Below are 20,764 nucleotides of genomic sequence, written 5' to 3' on the forward strand. Positions count from 1 at the left end.
AGAGAGAGAGAGAGAGAGAGAGAGCGCAAGTGAGCACCAACCATCAAGTTGGGTGCTCAAAATATCTAGCAGAAATGGACTAGGGAAGCCCCGGTGTGTCAGTCAGCTGGAGTTCCCAACAGAAAAAGTCGTAGGCAGAGCAGAGTGTCCCTTTGGGTGAGGCTTCAGAGTGAAAGAACAAAGGACAGCAGAAGGGAACATCATCAAATCGGAGGTGTCCCAGTTTCCTTTCTGTCGCTGTGGTGAAAAACCCTGACAAACAGCAACTCGGGAAGACAGGGGTCTATTTTAGCTCACAATGCCAGGCTACAGTTCAACGTAGTGAGGAAGTCAGGAAGGAGCTTATAGCAATTAGTCACGTCCACAGTCAAGAGCAAAGAGTGGATGAATACAAGCATGTGTCCTTGTGCACAGCCCCCTTCTCGAAGGCTCAGGACCCAGCCCAGGAAAGGCAGGGTGGCTCTTCCCATTTTAATAACCCAACTAAGAAAATCCCTCACAGGCATGTTCACAGGCCAACCCAATCTAGACAATCACTGAGCCCCTCTTCCCAAGTGATTCCGGATTGTGTCAAGTTAACAGTTGAAACCATCACAGGAGATTTATGAATCCCCTGTATCAACTGACTAGGGGAGCCCATTAAGATAGCAAGCTGGAGTTCCCAACGGAAAGAGTCCCAGGCTAGGGAGAGTGCAGTGTCCCTTCGGGTGAAGCTGTCAGGTAAAAGAACAAATAGCTACAGATAGAGATAACACTGTCAAATTATGTGCTCACAACATCCAGGAGAAGTCAACCGGAGAAGTTGAGGCAGTCGGCTTGAGTTCCCATTGAAGATGAGGCAGTCGGCTGATGTTCCCAATTGAGCTTGGTCTATATGGATGAGTGCCCCATGGCGGAACTTCTGGGGGAAATTCTGGCTTCTCTTTCCCACTGTGGGCACTTTTATATCATGGGATAAACAAGAGTAACATCTGTCGAAAATGGCTTACCTTCTAGCTATTTTTAACGAGAGGATGTTTTTCCTCTTGGGCTATTTTGCCATTCTCTTCTCTTCTTGCCACAGAGTTGGGTAGAAAACCACCCCCATACAAGGGGCCTTGTAGGAGAGTTTAAGATAAGCGTACTTGGGTTTGAAATGGGAAGTTGGGAGTAGTTTTGCCTCCAGATCCAGCTTTTCAGTGAGCTCAGAACGTGTCTGTGTAATGCACATTATAAGTACCTGCAGCTCTATCATTCTACCACATGATTGATTCCCCAAACACGAACTCAGCGGCACGAGAAATGTTCCCAGGGTGGGAGTCTCAGCCTCTCTGTCCCCTGAACCTGATTCTGGAAGGATAAGGGAAGTCCAGTTTCATCTTTCCGTTGCCCCAGGCAACTTGGCTTTTCATAGGCAGAACTTGCTACAGCTCTTCAGTTTTCCTTGATTTACGGTTTATATTGTACACAGGTAGGTCCCTACTGTGCGCTTTAGTTTTCTCATCTTGGAAACTGTAAGAAAATTGCTTGGGTTTCCTCTTTACAAATCTTGGGAAGGGCAAAGACTCAGATTCTGGCTAGGTGCTCGGTGAGACCAAAGTGGTGTCCCCATCTTTGTTTCTTGGCACTCCCATTTGAACACAGCCTGAGCACAGCCTTTGCTTCCCGAGAGCCATCATAAGGCCATTATGAAGAGCTCCTACTCCACTCCCTGAACTCCTGGGCGGGCAGAACTTCTTGCTTAGGTGAAGCCTGGGATAGTGTGTGTGTGTGTGTGTGTGTGTGTGTGCGCGCGCGCGTGCACAGGTGTGCCTGGGATGGTGTGTGTGTGCGCACACGTGCGCCTGGGATGGTGTGTGTGTGTGTGTGTGTGCGCACGTGTGCCTGGGATGGTGTGTGTGTGTGTGTGTGTGTGTGCGCACACGTGTGCCTGGGATGGTGTGTGTGTGCGCACACGTGCGCCTGGGATGGTGTGTGTGTGTGTGTGTGTATGTGTGTGTGCGTGCGCACACGTGTGCCTGGGATGGTGTGTGTGTGTGCGCGCACACGTGTGCCTGGGATGGTGTGTGTGTGTGTGTGTGTGTGTGTGTGCGCACACACACGTGTGCCTAGGATAGTGTGTGTGTGTGTGTGTGTGCGCGCGTGTGTGCGCGTGCACATGTGCGCGGCGTGCACAACAGGAGTGTGGAGGTCAGAGCATGACCTCTGGTGTCAGTCTTTAAGTGCCTTCTACCTTTTACTTGAGACCAGCTTTGTCATTGGCTGTAACTTACATTGGCCAGGCTAGCTATGAATTTCCAGGAACTTGCCAGTCTCCACCTCCCATCTTGGCACTGTTAGGATTGTAGGCACACACCACTGAGCCTGGATTTTAAATTTCCTTAATTAAATTAATTCCTTGGCAACTTAATGCATGTATTATAATGTGTTCTGATTACTCTCTTCCCCAGCCCTCTCCCATCTCCCTGTCCTCTCTGTCCTATGCCTTTCTTCCCACAAGTTCCTCCCCTGGATTCATGACTTTTGCTTTGGTTTCTGTGACCCACTTAGTCTAACTAACTACAGCTGCCTGTGTGACCAAAGGATTAGACTTTCCTTTGGAGCCTGGTGGGGTCACCAGTAGGTGTGAAGGCAATAACTTCATGTCCTCGACAATTTATCAGTGACCGTCCATGGAGGAGGGTCCACAGAGTCCCTCCTCCATGTGTGCATGGCTAATGGCCAGCTCATTCTTGTGTAGACCCAACACAGGCATCCACAGCTGGTATGATAAGATTACTCCCTGCCCAGAAGATGGCATTTCATAGCCCTTCTTCCCATCTTCTAGCTCTTACATTCTTTCTGCCCTCTTTTGAAATGTTCCCTAAACCTCAAAAGGGACAGTATAAATGTCCTACTTAGGGCTGAACGTTAACCACCTGTATTCTCAGCACCCTGCACAGTCATGAATTTCCCTGTCCACTAGAGAGATTTCTCTTCATAAGGTCAGGAGCAGAATTTATCTTTGAGAATTCACATAAATATTTAGAAGGCAGTTTGATACTCTGTCAGTTTAGTTAAACAATAGTATTTGGTTAGAGCTCATGACTTCCTCCAAACCAAAACCTTCAAGCTTTTGATGTGGGTTTTAGGGATCTGCACTAGGGTTTCTACCTTTGCCAGGCAAGTGCTTTATTAAGCCAGCCTCTGAACCTCAACACTTGGAGATTTTATCCCTCCCCCAAATCCGTTTTGCTTGGCTTCTTCTAACTGTAATGGAAATACATTTAGCCAGTGGGGGATGGGATGAACAGTACGTGTTACCATAGCATCTGGAGTGGCCATGTCCTCCTTGGGATGCAGAAGGACCTTTTTTTTATTCCATCCTTTTTCAGTCGGCATGTACTACTAACATTTTAGTCACTAAGAAATGTAGTTTTTATTTATATGGCAAGTCTTTCAGGAGAAGAATAGATTGGCACACAGTAGGTTTCCAGTAAAGAGTTGACTTTTCAATGGTTGATAATTATAATCCCAACTTCTAATCCTAACCCTAACCTGTAATCCCAGGATTCAGAAGGCAGAGATAGGAGGATTGATGGGCATTGAAGGGCAGCCTGCTCGCCGTAACTAATTCCACACCAGCCAGTGCCACGTAGTGAGACCTTGTCTCAAAAGACCAAGGAAACAGCAGGGCAGTAGGTGGCAGACACTTTTAACTGTAGCACTCAGGAAACAGATGCAGTATGTTCTTTGGGTTTAAGGCTAACCTGGTCTACTGAGCCAGTTCCAGGACAGCTAGAGCGGTTACACAGAGAAACCTTGTCTTCAAAAACAAATACAAAGGGCCAGGCAGTGGGTGGCACATGCCTTTAATCCCAGCACTCGGGAGGCAGAGGCAGGTGGACTTCTGAGTTCGAGGTCAGCCTGGTCTACAGATCTGTAGTCAGTTCCAGGACAGCCAGGGCTATACAGAGAAACCCTGTCTCGAAAAACCAGAACCAAACCAAACCAAAACCAAAACCAAAACCCAAAACCCAAAACCCAAAAGACCAAAGAAATGAGGCATCATCAACCCCAGTGCTAGCCATCTGGCTTCCTAGATTTGCATGGTCTTATCAGCAAAGCTCAGTTCCTAAAGGGAAGTGTTTACGTGAATAGGTCTGCATTTTATCATTCCGTTCTCCTTCTAAGGATGAGGACATTGAGGCCTGAAAGGGTAAAACCTCACAGTGGGGCAAGGCTAGGACTCAGGTTCTCTGTCAACCAAGTCGTTTGTTTCTTGCTGAGTAGCAGAAGTGATTTCCCAAGAGTTTATAAACTGGGTCATAGATCAGCATATGGAGAAGGAAAATTGTTCACAGTGACACAGCAAGTAGGCGGCAGCGTCAGGCAAGGAACCCCTGGATCCTGACTGCCAGGCTGGCACCGTCACTCATGCCAGGCAGACCATGTGTCCTTGCCAGTTTCAAAAAACAGAGGCTTTTTTTTTTTTTTGGTGTTATGTGCCAAAGGCACTGAAAGAACACGCACACACATCTGCGAACTCCATGCTGCTATTCAGCAAGAATGTGGCAGCTGTGGTGGCCTGGGCTCTGAAGCATGGGCACACCTGTTCTCTATGCCTACATCTATTTCTTTCCACCCAGGAAGGAAAAATGCTCACAGACATGCAGTTCAGGTTCGGCTCACAGACATGGAGTCTCGTGTGTGTGTGTGTGTGTGTGTGTGTGTGTGTGTGTGTGTGGTACATAAGAGTCAGAGAGTAATGAAATTAAAGGTCTTTCTTTATTCCCAGCAAAGGGAGCTCCCTGCAAGGTCGTTAAACTACCATGAGGTTTAGGAGGGCTTTCTAACCATGCAGAAGCCACCCTGGGATTTCAATGCAGTGCCATTCAGTGTAGCTCCTTTCCCACCAACTGTCTGCTATGATACTGTGGAAGGAAAGAGCTGAGCTTCTGGAAAAACAGTTAAGGGAGAGAGAGATTAGATAGTATCAGCAAAGGAACAGATTTTTATTTTCCTCCTCCATTTCTCCTTCCCTCCTTTTCTCCTCTTCCTCCTGCCCCCCTCCCTCCCCAGCCAGCCCTGTCTTCTTAGAAGGCAGGATCTTGTTACATAGCACTAACTGGCTCCATCCATCCTCCTGTCTCAATTTCCCCAGTGATGGGATTATAGACATAGGCCTCAATGCCCATCTCAAAAAATGGCTTTCTTAGCTGGGCAGTGGTGGTGCCTACCTTTGATCCCAGCACTCAGGAAGAAGAAGCAGGTGGATCTCTGTGAGTTCGAGGCCAGCCTGGTCTTCAAAGAGAGTCCAGGACAGCCAGTGCTACACAGAGAAACCCAGCCATGAACTGCACACCCTGCCCCCACCCCAAAATGATTTTCTTTGAATGTATATGTGTGTGTGGCATGTATGGGTATGCACATGTATGTCCATGCGCATATGGATGCCTGAGGTTGATCTTTGAAGTTTGCTTTTATTACTTTCTGTCTTAGTCATTGACACAGGGTCTCTTAGCCTCACCCAGAATTTGCCAATGTGGCTAGTCTAACTAGCCAGCTTGCTTCGTGAATCTCTTGTCCCTGCCATCCAAGTACTGGATTTACAGATAGATTGACACTCTCACCTGACATTTGCATGGGATCTAGAGATCTAAATTCTGGTCTTCACACTAGTGGTGTTCTGGATAGTCTTATGTCAATTTGACAGAGGCTGACATCATCTGAGCGGTAGGAACTTCTGTTGAGAAAATGACTCCATAAGATAGTATAGAAGGCATTTCCTTAGTGAGTGACTGATTGGAAGGGCCCAGCCCCTTGTGGGTGGTGCTCTCCTTCAGCCGGTGGTCCTGGGTTCTGTAAGAGCAAGCCATAGGGAACAAACATCCATTCATTGTCTTTATATCAGCTCCTACCTCCAGCTTCCTGCCGTTTGAGTTCCTGTCCTGACTTTCTTGAAGATGAACAGTGATGGAAATATAAGCCAAATAACCCCCTTTGTCACCAACTTGATTTTTGGTCACAGTGTTTTATTCTAACAATAGAAACCCCGACCAAGACAAGTGGCAAGTACCTTATCCACTGAGCCATTCCAAAAACTCCCCCCGAAAAGTGCTTTAAAAAGAAAGAAAGAAAGAAAGAAAGAAAGAAAGAAAGAAAGAAAGAAAAGGAATGAGATAGCAACTATTAAAACTGACAGGAACGAGATAGGTTTGCCAGGTGGCAGAGGTGTCCTGTGTGGCAAACAGGCCTACAGTGACAGCCATGCAGACACAGAGCACTGAGAGTACCCTGTGTTACCACAGAGCCTGACATTTGTCAGGCTTTCTCAGAAACACACATTTACTTGATCATTTTTGTGACCCTACAAGATGAGCCAGAAGTTAACGTCACTTTATATGTAAGGAAAGTGGCAAGTTTACATGGGGACGTCAGGGAACCATGCATCTGGTGTCAGCCTCAGAACTTTGGATCACTGTGGTCGTGCTCACACCAGTGCTGACAGGCCTGACAGGCAGATGATGCAGGGAGGCAGTGAGCTTTCTAGACCCCTGGAGGGCAATGCTGAACAGGTAGTTGGCACAGGAAGACCTCGCCACGCTTCCAGCCTCGTGATCTCCATCCCGTGACAAAATTAACATCTGTCACTGGAAGGAACAGATGATCTTCCATTCCAGTCATCTGTCCTGGACCTAAGTGGGGCACTGAAGATCTGGGAGTGAGTTTTGCCATAGAGTCAGTGTCTCCCAGGAGACTTTGGCTTATCTGATATGTAATGAGAGCAAAGATAGTCTTGTGCTCCTGTGGCATAGTGTCTTCCTTGGCCAGGCAAATATACAATTTTTTTTCCCTCTCAGCCCGAGGCCCACAAACCATGGTACAAATGGTGACACCTTCTTGTTGAAGGGCTTGCTTCTTTCCCCATATTTTCTTGTCTTCCTCCAGCTCCACTCTACTCATCCCTCTGCATGAAAAGCTCTTCATATTAGTCATGGCAGGGGCTTTCTGTGAACGTGCAATCTGCTTGGATCATAATCTCTCTGTGGTGCTCAGGAATCCAAACAGCCACCATGAGCGACTGACAAAGGACCTTGCCAGATGCTTGAAGTGTAGGAAGCACTAACTCTGTGTAAAAGTCCTTTTGTTCACCTGATGTAATTGTCATCTCCAAGGCTTATGGCCTCGTCTGTCAACCCAGGCCTAGGAAGCTTCTGGCCTCTGGACAATCTGATCTAGGCCTAGAATATTTTCAGCCTCTGAGACTTCCTGCGGAATACGCTCACCCTTTGTAGTTCCTTGTGAGCTCTCTTTGGCAGGTTTAACTCAGCCATGCTTGCTCAAACTGCTCACCCAGTTGACTGGTCTAACCCAGCTCATGCTAGCTCAAACTGCTCACCCAGCTGGCAGGTTCAGTCTGGCTTTGCTCTCGACCTCTGACTGAATTGCTCTCCTTGGCCTCTAACACTAGCAATCTGTTCTAATCTTCTGGCTCCTTCTCCTTCTCTGGCTTGTTCTGTCGTCACCTGTGTCTAGCTTGTTCTCTCTCTGCAATCCGTCTCGGTACCACTGTAAACTGCCCCTCCCTTTTCTTTCCCCTCCTCTGCTCCCCTTTATATTGCCTCTCTTTCCTCTCTCTTCTTGTGAGAGTTGGGCAGATCCTATTCTGTCAAGTCTTTCTCTGATTCATCACTTTCTCTGCCACTCAGTCAGACATCACTTTCAGACACGGGTGCTTCCTTCTACAAACTAACTTTACCTTCATTGCTTGAGATTAAAGGTGTGTGCTTAGGCTGAGCCACACTACAACTAGAAACAGTTTTTTTTTTTTTTTCCTAGTAAACAACAAAATCTGAGGGTTTACAGTACGATCAAATATCCTGCAACCAAGATAAGCTCAGGGGCTTGTGATTCTGAGTCCAGTTCTTTGGCTTGATGGGATTTGCTTGTGTTAGAGTCGGATGGGGTCTTAAAGACTTTTACTCCAGCTCATTGTTCAGTGGGAGGGGAAGCTGAAGGTTCAGAGCCCCTGAGTAACTAGCCACTTAACAGTCACCCTTTCCTCTAGATGTCCCTATGGTTCTAAATCTCTTCTGGATAGTCCCACCCCTACTTTTAAATGTGGTTACTCTCTAGGTAGCTCTCTCCTTTCTAGACATCTCAGGAAAAATGCCTTCAGACTATCATGGAGAATGTGACCGAATTGTCTCTTGATGCCATCAGAAAGGACATGCCCCCCTCTCCCCCCAAACAGCATGGCGGTCTTTGCTTTCTGTCTTCTTTGTTAAACTTTTTAAGTGAAGAGAGAGGAAGGTTTCCACTCATGCCTGTTTCCCCAGCAGGCAAGGCTGACTCCTCCCCTGTGCTCTCCTCCCCTCTCTCTGGTCTAGCCTTTTCTTGCTGAGGCACAGCCCCTAAGCCTGTAAAGCCAGATGAGCCCGAAAGTCAAATAAAGAAAGGCCAGTGGACTAGAGAACTAGTTCTTGGCTTAATGACCCCCCCCAAAAGTAATATCGTTAAAAGCTTTCCCTTCATTTCATGCCAAAGTTCAGTTTGATTTATTAGACTAGAGGCAGCCTCGGCTCCAGACATGCAAACACATCTAAGAGTAAAAATGAGAGGGGTGGGGGAGAGGACCTTTCTATGTGGCCTCTGGAGGATAAGGGTACAGCGGGTGGGTTTCAGGGGAATTCCCGATATTTTCATCATGGACCCTCAATATGTGGGCATAAGCATTTTGGAAGGCACCCAGAAAACTGCCAGGCTAAAAATACTTCTCAAACAGCCTTGATCAAGGAGAAAGCAGAGACGAGTGTGAGGCCTTCACAGAATGTGTGAGACGAAGCCCGGCAGCCAGACTTGGTACGTAGCTTAGGCTCCTGTGCCAGGCGACAGAGCCATCCATGGTCAACTGGACACGGCTAGGGAGAAGTGTGCCAGCCTAGTGCAAGAGTGTAGGAGGGGCACCTGTCACCTGTCATGTGGCCTAGAACTACAAGTGTAAGGACGAAACCACTGTTTGGAAAATTGAATGTTGCTGAGTGGCTTTTTATTTTATTTTATTTTTTTTCAGGCGGTTTCGATGAACGTTCACACCTTCAAAATGAACTAGCGGAGTGCCATTTATTGCATTATTCAATGTAATATTGGCCATTAAGAATGAACACTTATAGCTGGGTCTGGTGACACAGGACTATAAATTCCAGTATTCTAGTGGCTGAAGCAGGAAGACTGTAAGTTTGAAGGCAGTTTAGGCTACCAATTAGGACCCTGTCTCTGCCAGGCAGTGGTGGCACATGCCTTTAATCACAGCACTTGGGAGGCAGAGGCAGGCAGATTTCTGAGTTCCAGGCCAGCCTGGTCTACAGAGTGAGTTCCAGGACAGCCAGAGCTATACAGAGAAACCCTGTCTCGAAATCCTCCCCCCACCCCCAAAATAAAGACCCCGTCTCAGAAAAACAAATGGAAATAAACATGTAAGGTAAATAAAATAAAAATAACAAAAACGTGCCTCCAAAAAATAAGTACCTTTTAAGTGTTCTGCATAATTTCTTTCTATATATCATTTTTTCTACTTTTTAAAGCTGAAAGATGCAAATTATATATGTTTATGGCATGCCAGCATGTTTTGACACATACACATTGCCGAATGACTACATTGAGCTAATTCACAAACATTGCCTCATGTTTAGTATCTGGGACTAGGAATACAAACTCCACTCTCTCTTGGCAATTATCAAGCCCAAATGCATTGTTAGTAATTACAGTCACCGTGTTATACAATAGAACCTCAGACCCTTTCCTTCCAGCTGAACGTGTACAGCCATTGCCCAGCCTCTCCTCAGCTGTCCTCTGTGAATTGTGACAACCTTGTGTTTGCTTCGATTGCCCTTCATTATGGTTGTAACTGGGTCTTATTGGCTTCCTACTCTCTGTCTACTCCATCTCCAGAGCGCTTTTGCTAATTCTTTTATTTATTTATTTATCTATTTATCTATTTATTTAATTTTTAATTATGTGTATGTGTGGCTATGTGCACATGGGCGCATGTGTCCCTGGAGGTCAGAGATGCCAGATATCCTGGAGCTGGAGCTATGGGAGATCCTGAGCCATCCTGTGTGGGTGCTGGGAACTAAACCCTGGTCCTCTGTGAGAACAGCCCATACTCTTAACCGCTGAGTCATCTCCCCAGCCCCTCTTATGTTAATCCTTAATTCCGTGTTCCTGACACATGATTATGAAAGTTTTCTTTCCTGAGATTCTCTTTCAGGTCTCTGGAGGCATTCCCAGTAATGACCAGACTCTTAGACTCCATGTAGAAACACCCTACTTCCCTTCATCCTTCTGTCTAGATTTTTTTGTTTTGTTTTGTGTTTTCAAGACAGGGTTTCTCTGTATAGCCCTGACTGTCCTGGAACTCACTTTGTAGACCAGGCTGGCCTCAAACTCAGAAATCTGCCTGCCTCTGCCTCCCGAGTGCTGGGATTAAAGGTGTGCGCCACCACGCCCGGCTGTCTAGATGTTTTAAAATTTTATACAACCCTCTAAACTGAGGGACACAGGGCCCTTCTTCTTGAGCCCCAGGTCCTGTTCTCCATGTTGGTGAAGCACAGGTGGAACCACTTATCTGTTCATTTTTTATAAAACTGTACCTGCTGTGTACGCAGTTGCATCTACCTCATATGCCATAGAATGTGTGGCACTGTACATGTGTACAACGTGTAATGATCAAGTCAAGCTAATTAGCATGTCTATCCTCTAAATCATTTATTGTTTCCTTGTGTCAGGAACATTCAAAATCCATTCTTCTTGCTCTTTTGTAATCCATGTTACCGTTAACTGTGCTCACCCTACTGTGCTATATAGCTCTTGAATTTGTCCTAATGGGATTATCATAGCCAATCACCAAGCCCTTTTCCCCCTCCCTTTTCACATCCTCCCCCAGCCTTGGGGGCCACTTCTCTCTGCTTCCATGACATTTTTAGCTCCTTCATTTGAGCAAGAATATACAGGATTTGATTTTCTGGCCCTGGCTTTTTTCAATTTGTTCATGTTTTTAAATAAAAATTACAGTTTGAGGAAGAGTCCTGTTTTTGAGGAATCAAGTCAAAGACAGTATGATATAAGCAACCACCCACAGGACACAGCAGATGACGTTCCAAAGCACAAATGTGACATTATGCATTTATATTGTGCACAGATCAAGGTAAGTCTGTTTGTCACCCTGATATAATTGGTTAATCTGTTCCTGGCTGTTCCATCAGGAATCTTCTCTTCCCTGGTATCTTACATTATTTCCACAGCCTGCTCCTTTTAGAGGACAAAAGTCAGATCCCCGTGCCCTTCTGACTGCAGTCTCATGGCCAGCTGTGATTTGTGAGAGATAATTAAGTTAGAGACCATCAGGTGACTCGGGAGAAATGAAAGCAATTGATGGACTTTTGGGCAGTTTGTCAACAAACTTAAATACCCATTTTTTTTTTCTTTTGTTCAGGTTTGACCCACTGGGGAAGTTTCATTTTGAGTGCTCCGTGGAAATATACTGTATATACCACCTAGGTTGTCTCATGAAAGCGAGTCAACACAAGAGTGTGTGTGGGCTTTGCTTCTGTGGTGCTCTGTGTCCTATGGCAGAGAAAGGCAAGCGTGCTGGTGGGTGGAATCCCAGGGATTGAAGCAGTTCCGTTTGCCTTGGGTCCAAAAGCTGTTTCCTCCTATGGCTCCCAGTGCCCCATTCTCAGGGGAGACTGAAGAGCGAGCCCCGATCAAAGCAGCCACTGTACCTTTGAAAAGCTGAGCTCCCCTCTTTTAAAATTAACTTTACTATTAGATGTCTGGGTGTTTTGTTTACATGTATGTCTGTGTGCAGTACCCATGGAGGCCAGAGGAGGGCATCAGATCCCCTGGAACTAGAGTTATAGAGGGTGGTGAGCCATCACGTGGGTATTGGGACTTGAATCCGGGGAAGAACAGTTAACAGCTGCTGCTCTTAAACCACCGAGCCATCTCTCCAGCCCCAGAGCTCCTCTCTTGATTGAAGAGCTTGTCCATTGGCCTCATTCATAATGGATGGTCTTCACTGCCTCCAAAAGGATCAACGGCACCTATCCCAGACAAAATCCAAGGAGACACAGCACCATGGGTCCGGATGGAGGGAAGATGGTGATCAGGGCTCGCTTCTCAGGGCTCGCTTCTCAAGTCCCCCCTGAGAATGGGGGCACCAGCATGCCAGCCCCGTTTAAATTTCATCTCAAGGTCTTAGGAAATGTCCTGTGCCTCTGAGAGAGAGGAAGGTCTCTTTAGGCCCCCTTTCCTCTTTCTGGGGGTTACCGTTCAGATATGATGTAGTTCTCCACCCTGCTTCTTTCTACAAATGCAGAAGAGTCTGTGTCTCAGCTGGTCCGACTTCCTCGTGCTCCAGCCCATGCTCCAGCCAGCCCCGGTGACACAGCACACACCGCACCCATGTCAGCAACTGAGTCCATGTTCTGCCTACGCCGTGAACTGCTTCCATGCCCCACCCATGTCAGTTATCCCAGATTTCCCCCACAGAGCCTCCAGCAGAACTGACCCTGTGCCCTCTATCCTCCATCTGGGCCATGTAGGGGTGCTGCATCTTCTTGAATTTTGTCTGGGATAGGTGCTGTTGATCCTCTGGGAGGCAGTGAGGGCCATGCACTAGATAATAAAGGCAGGCAGGCAAGAGTTTTATAATCTGCATGGTAGGTGTTTAATAAGAATCTGCTTCATGGATGAATAAATGACAGACTGAATATGGTAGAAAATAGAAAAGCCAGGGGCCAAGAGATCTTTGACTCAAAACAGACACAGGGAAGGAAGTTTCTATGGTTTGGATGTGGTTTGTCCCTTTCAAAGCCCATGTTGAAAAGGCACTTTTGGGATAAGAGTTCTGAGAGCTGGTGGCTATTTATGAGGCTTTTGTGTCCTCAAGAGGGATTAGTGGCTTCTTCCTGGAGGGAGTTCATTAGTTGCAGAGGATGGGCATGGGGGTGGAGGTGGGGGGGTGCCTTTGTCCCTTCCACACCTGTCCATTTGCCCAATGTTCTCTACCATATTGTGAGACACTTTGAGACCCTCGACAGATGTCACTGCCCAGTCTTGGATTTCCAGCCTCCAAAACTCTTGATAAATAAATGTCTCTTCTTTATAAGTTACCCAGTCTTGGATGTACTAAGACAACAATAGAAGAGTAGGAAATAGAGACATAGATAAGGATGGGGGTGTAGTTCCATAGTAGAGTCTCCTGGCATGTATGAGACCCTGGGTTCCAACTCTAGCACTTCAGAGGGGGTAAAGAGATAGGTAAAGACAGCCGTAAACAGATAAGGAAGCTCATAGCCGGCTCCTGAGTCAGATGAGAAACATCATCTGTCCCTGTGGCACCGGTAGGGTGTCAAGCATTGTTAAAACACTTAAATTCCTGCTGGGCACAGTGGCTCGTGCTTGTGATCTCAGCGATGCTGAGGTAAGTTACCATCGATGTGAGTTTAAGGCCAACCTCAACTATAAAGTGAATTTCATATGAGTTGGGACTACAGTCAGACCTTGCCTCCACCCACCCACCCCCAAAGCCCCCAAACAACTGTTAAGTTTACTGTCACTGTCAATGTTCTTCTTCCTGTAGGTGCTCCTTCTGATGGTCACTCCCGATGTTTGCTGAAAGACCGTGGTTCTCAACCTGTGGGTTGTGACCCCTTGGGGGGGGTCAAATGACCCTTTCACGAAGGTCACCTAAGATCATCAGAAAACACAGATCTTTACATTATGATTCACATCAGTAGCAACATTATAGTTAAGAAATAGAAATGAAAATAACTTTTTGAGGGGGTGATCATGACAACATAAGGAACTGTATTAGGAAGGTTGAGAACTACTTCTGTAATAACTTAAGGAGTAGGGTTGGGGCAACTTGACTTTCTGATTGGCAGTTGGTGGATTCTGTTTTGCTCGCCTTGTGCCTTTGAGCAAAAAGACAGTTGAATAAACAGCCAGCCAGACCTCCCTTAGGAAAATACATCCATTCTGAACATTCCATAGAAACCTTGAGAAAGTGACTGGTGACTGAAGCTGGTTGTTTAAGCTCCTGGTGGCTCATGCTCAGTCGGAGGTTTTGCTATCATAAGCCCCAGTGACATCTCGGTGACATGCAACCATTTTTTTTCCCTGGACCAATGAGACAGTCTCTCCCTTTGTGACGGCCGTGATTGGTGTAAACACAAGTCTTCATTTGCATGTGAGCTTTGTTCTCAGGCTGTAGACACAAGCTTTTTGGCTTACTTTGTGAAAATGTCTGTTGGGAAACACTCTCTTATGCTGATTTTCCTGGCCTTATATTAGACCCAGTAAAAGGCTTCTCTCCCGTGTATGTGGAGTGGGCTCAACAGGTGACAAAGAAGCAGCAGAGACAAGAGGAAACTGAGTGACAGTGGCAATAATAGCTAAGTAGTCAGCAGGCTGAGCTGCAAAAGTGGCAAGATGGCTGGCTCTTGATGACTGAAGAAGGGGGTACCACTGACAGCCGAAGAAGGGGGTACCTCAACAGTGGTGAGGGGAGGAACAAAAGAGGTGGTAGAATCGGAAAAGAGGCACGGTAGGTTCTGTTTTCTGGAAAGTTCGAGAGAACTGTACAGCCTTTAAGGCCTCACAGACTTCAGTGCTTGGGAGTTAGAAGGCTCACTACTGTGGCCTGCTGAAAGAAGCTCAAAGCTCAGGGAAGCTAGGGGATGCCAAGGGCTAGGAAATCAGGACTCCCTACGCACACACAAGAACTATGACAACTACAACAGCACTGTTGTTGCTTGCTTGCTGCTTTTGCTCACTGCTCATGACTAGGCTAAGGGATACAAAAGCTGCCCAAACCAAGCACTTGGAGAGATTCTCCCTGTATACCCATAATTTCTATCTAGGGACCTCTAGCAAAAGGACCTCAGCCAGCTGATTAGTAACACTGCCACTAGAGATCATGCCTTGTGTCCTAGTTGGGTTTCTGTTGCTGTGATAAAAACTGACCAAAAACAACTTGGGGAAGAAAAAAAAAAAACCTGATTTCAGTTTATAGGTTATTTCTGCCACTGGGGGACACTTGGGAAGGAGCTCAAGGCAGGAAACTGGAGACAAGAGCTGAGGCAGAGGCTCTGGAGGAGCAGCTGCTTATTGGATTGTGGGTCTTAAGACCTGGCAGAAACAGTGTTTTGAAACCGTCCTCTTTGGCCAAGGAGAAAGACATCTTTTTTATCTTCCTCAGCTACCTTTCTTGTATAGCCCAGGTTTGTCTGTCCAGGGATGGCACTGTCCACAGTAAGTGGATCCTTCTACGTCAGTTAGCACTTAAAAAAAAAAAATGCCTCTCTACATGGTCATAGGCCAATCTGACCTAGGTAATTCTTCAGTCGAGATTCCCTCTTCCCAGGTGATTCTGGATGTGTCTCTGCTCGGCAGTCTAACCATGACACTGAGTTTCCTGATATTTTACTTTCTGGGAATTTCCCATGAATACCAGAATATTTTGTACACATGAACACAGTCACATGAAATCTTGGCATGGATACTGTGTAAAAGTGGCCAGGGTGAGAAAACAAGCCACTGGCCCCTAGGCCCCTAGGCCCCTAGACAGAACCTGGCAGGGCTGGAGACATCCAGAGGCATGGGCTACTGCAAAGACAACAGGTAGGGATGAAATTGTGTCTCCTAACCTGTGTGCTATGGTCATCTAGGATGCTGTGGGCTCTGGAGGGGAGGGTGGTCCTGGGAGCTGGGTAGGGGGATAACAAGGGAGGAGTAGGACAGGGATAGAATTTACATTCAACTCTTCATGATTGACTAAGAATTCTATATGTCTTTTCAGCCAAAGAGGACAGTTTGGGAAAACGGTTTCTTCTAGGTCGTAAGACCTGCTGCTTTGACGCCCATGCTCTGAGATCCATGTCAAAAATACCAAGTGCTTAGGAAGTGCAGAGTACTTGCTAACAATTGCTTCCATCCATATATTCCCAGTCAAAGAGTTTTACTGATTCTTCTTTCATACATGAGAAAACTACACTTCCATTGACAGGCAGCTTATCCCACTTGACTCTGGCAAGAGGCAGATTCAGGAGTTGGACTCAGGCATATCTGAGTTGAAATTCCAGTTCTTTCTCTAATATAAGTGCCTGGTGCAATATTTCCTAGAAGTAGGCAGAGGCCCCAGATCCATAGGTCCCAGGAAAGAGTGAGGTCTACAAATGTGAGGAACAATACAGTCAGAGCCCAAGACCATAGAACTGGATATAATTTTGGCTGTAAAAAAAAATGTCATAAGCTACCATTCACTGAGCTTGTTCACTGTGGATAACACCTTTGTCGGGGCTCAGTGAGGGTGGTATTATAGTTCTCACAAGTTTACAAGATGCAGAGATGTTGAGTAGCTCCCAGTAAAGGGTCTTCAGCCTTTGAGGCAGAGGCAGAATTTGAACTGAGATAGAGTTCTTACTCTATGCAAGGCTGCCTTCAAGGTTAGAAGAAAAGCTTCCAGATCTTAGTGTTAATATGTAGGCCGGACACTAAAAAGATGGCTTCAGATAGGATGTTATTTTCATGTTGATCTGCTCATCTTAAGAACTCTTTGAGGTAGGTGATATTCATTGCTTCTCAAAGACATGATATTCAAGTACTAAAGAGGACACTTCCTTCGCTCAGAATGCTCCCTTTTTCAGACACTGCTATAGCCTGGGTCTGGGATGTCTTCCAAAGGACTGAATGTTAAAGGCCTGGTCCTTGCTTGACATTCTCAGGTGTCGGCCATGGTTCTAGAAGATACAGTATTTCAGGGATCTTTAAGAGATGGGGTCTGGTTGGAAGTCTTACCTCTCTTAGCTGGGGGGTGGCTATGGGATACTGATATCCCCTCTGTTTTCACACATGTCCCTCAGGTGAGCCTTGTGTTCCTTGCCACACTCCCTATCCATGATGTGCTACCAGTGGACCTAAAGCATCAGGATCAGTCATGGCTCTAACTCTCCAGGTCTGAACCAGAATACACCATTACTCCTTAGAAGCTGACTTATTTCTGTTTTTTTTTTTTTTTTTTTTTTTTTTTTTGAAATACAGCAACAGAAAGGCAGACTAGAGTAAATCTACGGCAGTGCAAGGAGCTGCTACAATTCGGACTATTCTCTACCATCAAATCCGTTCTAGCATTGAGCTGGGCTCTCAACTTACTATAGGGCATACATGCCTTCCATTGCTCTAGTTTACTAACCGTTATCAACTCCAACATTTCAAAAAGGAAGCTGATGCGTAGATCGGTAAGGTCACTTACCAAGGTCACCTACATGGTAAAATTAGAGTTAAGATTGAATCCTGTATGCCAAATATGTGTCCTTAGCACAACTGTTATAAGATAGATACAAGTCAGAAAAATCTCTTAAAAATAGTTACTGTTTTGAATTGTTAAATGGACGTGCAAATAGAAGAATGCAGATAATAAAGATGTACAGGTCAATGAGCTACCGTAAACCAAATGCCCCGGATGCTGCTGGTTCCTGCTACTGTCTTTGCTATCGATGGATTGCTGTTTTGCTGGGTTGCTTGTTGGAGCTCTTCTGATGATGGAGATTGGATGTGCCCCGAGGAGCTCATCACCCTACTCATCAGGAAGCAGTCTAAAGAGGTCTACAACCCCTTTCCCCTCTAACCTTCCTTCTCCCCTACCTAGTGTGGGGACTTGGAAGGGTGGTAGATGATAGTACCCAGTAAAGTAGTGCCAGGAAAGTATGCCAACGTTTTCATGTCTTTTAGGGTTCATTCCTATTGTTCTGTGTAGCTGGTTCACGAATCTAGGTGACTGTGCATTCACATCTTGTTGGTGGTGGATATATAACTTCCCAGTGTTGGTTACAAATCCTAATGCCTAGCGTTCTAATGTGGGTCCTGGTGTGGATTCACCAGGGATGCTGCTGAGTCATAACAGAACTGCTGATGGGTTTTCCATGAACAGTGAGTGGCAGTCCATGAAAGCTCTTTTTCTGCAGTCTTGTGAGAATTTTACGTTGTTGGTCTTTTTTTATTTTCATTTTCCCAGTCGGTGTGTAGTGATGTCTGACTGTAGTTCCAACTTGTGCTTTCTTGAACACTGAAATAATTTCCTGTATCTAGTGGCCAATCAGATGCCGTCTGGTTATTGAGTATTCAGGCTTCTTGACCAATTTTTCTTTTAGGATAACTGTCTTTTTCTAAATTCTCACATATACCTTCATTTTCTTTACTGTATGTGTGATAGTGCACAGAGGTCAGAGGACAGCTTAGGGAAATTGGGTCCTGGGGAGTGAATTCAGGTCATCAGGCTTGTTGGCAAGTGTCTTAATCCACTGAACCACATCTCTAGCCTCAATATATAGGGAGGAAAGGAGCAGAGAGGGAGAAAGGGAGAAAGGGAGGGAGGGAGGGAGGGACTACATAAGCCCTTCAGAAGTTCCTTTGCTAAGCCATCAGGAATGGGGTTTAGAGACTTTTAGAGTTCTCTCTTTTCCCATTAAAGGAGAAAATGTGCAGATTCCTTCTTTAGGGGCATTATGCTAGAAGAAGCGAAAGAATGCGTACTGGGGATAAATAGCCTCAACAGCAGATTAAGATTTGGCTTCACATATGACAGAATGTGAAAAAAATAGCTGGCCAGAAGCTGGCCAGGTCCCCTCTGCCTCAGGAGAATAAGTTGAGTAAATGTGTATCTGTCTTCTGCCTTGGCTTTTGTGGAAAGGGAAAGGCCCAGGGGTCAAGACATCCCCAACCCCAAATCCCACTGCAGGCTTCCTTCTTAACAAAGCAGAGTGGCTCTAGGCTGGCTCTAGGCTGTTGTGGAAGGTTTGCTGTCTTTCAGTGAAACAAGGGCTCAGGGGAGAGGAAAGCTGTCCTGCCCTCAGCATTTGCCTCTCATTCTGGGCAACTCTTCCTCTTGCATGATGTGCTTTGTTGGATTAGCTTCATCCCTGCCCACACCCACCACCTACCATTTCTCTGGGCATCAAGTTCCAGGCTGCTCTTCCATCCTGTGACCACTGGGGTCTCGGTCTTATATTCTCCCTGGAGGGATGCCGTCAGGTGGTTCTGAGCAGAAAGGCCCTGACTGCATTGTTTCCTAGCGTGAACAGCATCAGCATAAACTGCCAGCATGCAGTTCCATTTGGGAATCTTTAGAGGATGAAGGAGAAAGGAGAAAAACAGCTTCTTAAAGGGGCAGCCAAGGGATAGGCACCTCTATTCATGGGGCTGGGTGGAGCCACGCTCACCAGAGACAAGAGGCTACAAATAGCTTGTAGAAAGGCAGGCAGGAGGCACTCCCCTGGGGATATAACTCAGGCAAGGACACAAGACCTTAGAAAGTGCCTTGAATTGGTTGGTGGCTTCAGGATAACATTGTAAACACAGGTTAGGTTTATTCTGTTAATTCTGATTTATGATAGAAATGGCATAGCGTTCTTAAAGGTAAAGAATCCCAGTCACCCCCACACAGAGGATGACAGCTAGATGAAAACATTTAACTTTGGGTTTCTGGTGCCTGCCCGGTCCCATGCTCTGAATCTCTGAATCTCTGAGTGTTGTACTATAAAGCTGTCTTAGAGATGACGAAGCTGTTCATGTCTTGGCTCAGCATCTTCTATATGGTATCTTGGTCTGTTTTCTATTGCTACAACAAAATACTTGATGCTGAGTAATTTGTAATGAGTAGTGGTTTATTTAGCTTACTGTACTGGAGTCTCGGATGTCTAAGAGCGTGGCTCTTGGCATCCGGTGAGGGCTTTCTTGCTGTATCACAATCTGGCAGAAGACATCACATGTGAGACAGGATGCCAGCTTGGATGTCTGTTCCTTTATTTAGCCCACTAATGCCATCATGGAGGCTCCACCTCCAAGACTTCATTTAATCTTAATCACTTCCCGAAGACTTCATCTCCAGACGCCATTAACACAAATTTGGTATTAAGTGAAATCATCTGAACTTTTAGGGCAGTGCTTCTCAACCTGTATGGTGTGACCTCTTTGGCGGTCCAATGACCTTTTCACAGGGGTCGACTGACTGTCCCTGACATCAGATATTTCCATGACGATTCATAACAGTAGCAAAATTACAGTTATAAAGTAGCAGTGAAATGATTGTGTGGTTGGGGGTCACCACAGCATGAGGAGCCGTATAAAAAGGTTGCAGTATTAGGAAGGCTGAGAGTCACTGCCTTAGGGGGACACAGGCAGCGCCAGCCCTCCCCGGATCCCACAGCCTCAGACCCTTCATGGTTTCCTTCCGGTATTGGTCCATGAGGCTAATTTGCCACCCTTCCTAACAGAGGTGAAAGTCAATGGATAGTTTCTGATTCTCTGAGATTAACGCAGTAGCTTCCTTCCTTTCTTAGTCTTTGCTTGGAGTTGATGTTTTAAAGCATCCTCTATGGCCTGAGGTCAGAACCATTTTACATCCAGCTGTACGTGTCATACCTAGTTTCCCCAAAATGCCCTGTTAACTCCTTCCTTGCCTCCTCTCATCTGTTCATAATCCCCATTCACTAAATGCATGCTGCTGGACGATGTCCGGGCCTATTCCGAAATACATAGCAGGCACTGACTGAGAGTGAGTCAGAAGGTGCATGAATGGCCTTTCAATTTAGAGACCAGCTGCATGGACTAATGGATGTGAATCTAGATGTTCCGATTGCCTTCTGAGTGCTAGAATACAGCGTTGATGAAGTTAATGTGGCAGCTATCTCAGTCTCTCCCTCTCCCTCTCCCTCTCCCTCTCCCTCTCCCTCTCCCTCTC

Source organism: Mus pahari, chromosome 10 (genome assembly GCF_900095145.1).
Source record: "Mus pahari chromosome 10, PAHARI_EIJ_v1.1, whole genome shotgun sequence".
Classification (NCBI taxonomy): domain Eukaryota; kingdom Metazoa; phylum Chordata; class Mammalia; order Rodentia; family Muridae; genus Mus; species Mus pahari.